Below are 3,407 nucleotides of genomic sequence, written 5' to 3'. Positions count from 1 at the left end.
TAAGATATCTTTTTAGCACACTAGACGAAGACGACAGACAACATATTGAACAACAAATTTCGAATCTTTCACAAGACACAGTACAGGTCAGCACTCTAAGCCACGTTATTGACAGTCTCAATAATGGCATAGAAATAATTAATAACCAGTCCAATTCTTTGAAAAATTACCCCGACAATAATGGCCAAATTATTAAGGAAAATGTTGAAGGCAAATTCTACTCACATAACAACTACGTTCTAAATACACTAACAAAGAATATTGTCAAAGACCATTGCATAGCTAACATAATAAAACACGAAACACCAACTTGTACTTTTCAAAAATATCGTAAACAATCCTATATTCAATACATTAAACCAAATATACTTATAACCTGGAATATGACCAGAGAAAAACTTTATCACAATTGTAACGGTCAAGAGATTTATATTGAAAATAATAAAATTATAAAAATATCCAACTGCACAGCAGAATTAAAACAAATTACAATATCTAATAGTATTCAACAATACACAAATGTAATATTTACTGAACACAATGTAACAAAAATCGAACCAATGTCACACATAGAAATTAAGGAAATGATTTTGTTAAACAATAAGAGTAACACAATTTACAGAAACATACTAATAATCTTCATATCTGTTTTAGTTTTAATTTACATATTTTACTTTTATATGAAATGTAAAACAGCGCCACACAAAATTATTATCTCTTACCTAAAACCAAGTAAAACCACTAACAAAAATATCGAACAAGAAACAGAGACAAAAACAGAAATAGCTGAAATTGCAAATCCAGTACCACACTTATATCCAGAAATAATCGCTTGAGGACAAGCTAATATCTAAAAGGTGGGGGAGTGACATATTCATTTCTTCATACGACATATTCACTCTTCATATAAAAAAGCTAAAGCCGATCTTTTGGAAAGCTTCACTCTCCAAAAGCCTCATAAATAACATTCCCCCAAGATACGAACCGCTTAACGGTAACGAGCTTAATGATCTGTTAAGCTTGACATATAAAGCTAAGTAGAACTTAAAAGGCTTATGTTAATCCTCTGTAAAAGGTTTGCTGGGCCGAAAGAATACCTTTGTAAATTAGTTCTTAACTGACCTCTGGTGAAACTTATTCAAATAAAGATCATAAAAAGGAAAATATATTTTTTTCATTAAATCTATCACCAAAAAAGTTTATTATATATTCTTGATCAGGACCAATAGCCGAGTCGATATGACCATGTCCGTCTGTCCGTCTGTCTGTCCGTCCGTATGAACGCTGTGATCTCAGGAACTACAAAAGCTAGAAAGTTGAGATTAAGCATACAGACTCCAGAGACATAGACGCAGCGCAAGTTTGTCGATTCATGTTGCCACGCCCACTATAACGCCTACAAACCGCCAAAAACTGTGTTTAAGACTCTCCTTCTCCCTTCCACTAGCTGAGTAACCGGTATCAGATAGTCGGGGAACTCGACTATAGCGTTCTCTCTTGTTTTGAATATTTTGGTTATATTTTTTGGTTTGGTTTCATTTCTTTTTGTTGTTGAGTTCTGGTTTTGTAGAGTTCTGTTTAGTATCGTGTTCTTGTAATTTGTATTAAGTATTCAGTCCACCTTTTTTTTTAACTTCTTAATTGGATTATTGCATTAATTAATTATCAATTAAGTTTTTCCACGATCACTGTCACAGTAGTTAAATGTCGTTGGATTAATGAGGATGTTTTTCCTCTAAAAACTTTAACTTATTATCGTTAATATTTATTTAGAACTTTTAAATGACACCGCCCCACGTTGGGCGCCAATTAAAATTGATGTTAAAAAATTATTTAAAAAAATATTTTATTCTTATATTTTAATAAATTTATTGGTGATAAACTTTTAAATGACACCGCCCCACGTTGGGCGCCAATTAAAATTGATGTTAAAAATTATTTAAAAAAATATTTTATTCTTATATTTTAATAAATTTATTGGTGATAAACTTTTTCACTTAAACAATATTACAAGACACTATTATCTGATTTTATCTTCGATCGTTCTCGATCCGATCCCGAAACAGACTGAGTCTTAGATTCTAAATCCTGATCCATTCAACCTCGGCCAGAAGCTTTTCTTTGGAAACTTCTTGAACTTTCAATTATGTTTAGAATAAAAGCTTGATGCTGAAATTATTTCTCTGCATTGTGAAATTCAATTATGCTGACCGATGCAGTTTGATTGAAGCGCAATAAGTTGACCATGGTTTGGTCTCCAAGCGGAAGCTGTGTTTTTTTGGAGTTTGATTGTTTATCTTACCGAGGAGCTAAGCGCTGGCAAAGGCAATGACAAAAACAAAGACAAAGGAAATGCCGCCTAGATTGAAATTTAAAATTTGTTTATAAACTGGGATAGAGTGCTATGTTTACGGGTTGGATAACTTGCATACCTATTGCATTTAGGCATAGGCGCTGCCGACAGGAACCGCAAGCTGCCAAAAGTTCTTATCTGTGGATCGCACGTAAACGGCGCGAAGGCCTGATCTGCGAAGTAGAGACGAAAGAGAGACAAGGAAGATGAAGCCAGAACACGTGGAGTAAGCAGATAAAGAAGACAGAGAAGTAGAGAAGAGAAAATCGCCGTGAGTACGAATATGTCGCTGATATAGGGTGCCCCATGCACTGACCAAGGAACCAGAGAGAGAGAAAAGAATAAAGTGAAATAAAACGAAGTGAAGTTGCTGCTGCCTACGGCCGGAGCCGTATAAATTAATAAGAATTTGAATTAATCTATTATTTGATAAATATTAGTTTAAACTTAATACTAGACATGCGTTAGAAATATTAATTAACATATATACATATTAAAACTAGAGAGAACGCTATAGTCGAGTTCCCCGACTATCTGATACCCGTTACTCAGCTAGTGTATGTGCGAAGGCCAGTTTTTGGCGGTTTGTGGGCGTTAGAGTGGGCGTGGCAAAAAGTTTTTTTGCAAATCGATAGAAATTTACAAGACCAATACAAAAATGAAAAAATATTAAAACATTTTTCAAATGTGTGGGCGTAGCAGTTTTGGGCGGTTTGTGGGCGTTAGAGTAGGCGTGGCAAAAAGTTTTTTTTGCAAATCGATAGAAATTTACAAGACCAATACAAAAGTGAAAAAATATTAAAACATTTTTCAAAAGTGTGGGCGTGGCAGTTTTGGGCGGTTTGTGGGCGTTAGAGTGGGCGTGACAGCATGATTCGACAAACTTGCGCTGCGTCTATGTCCCTGGAGTCTGTATGCCTAATCTCAACTTTCTAGCTTTTGTAGTTCCTGAGATCTCGACGTTCATACGGACAGACAGACGGACAGACGGACGACAGACGGACATGGCCAAATCGACTCGGCTATTGATCCTGATCAAGAATATATATACTTT

This window comes from Drosophila yakuba, chromosome 2L (genome assembly GCF_016746365.2).
Source record: "Drosophila yakuba strain Tai18E2 chromosome 2L, Prin_Dyak_Tai18E2_2.1, whole genome shotgun sequence".
In the NCBI taxonomy this organism is placed as follows: Eukaryota; Metazoa; Arthropoda; class Insecta; order Diptera; family Drosophilidae; genus Drosophila; species Drosophila yakuba.
The sequence above is the reverse complement of the archived record's forward strand: the minus strand, read 5'-3'. Positions refer to the sequence as shown.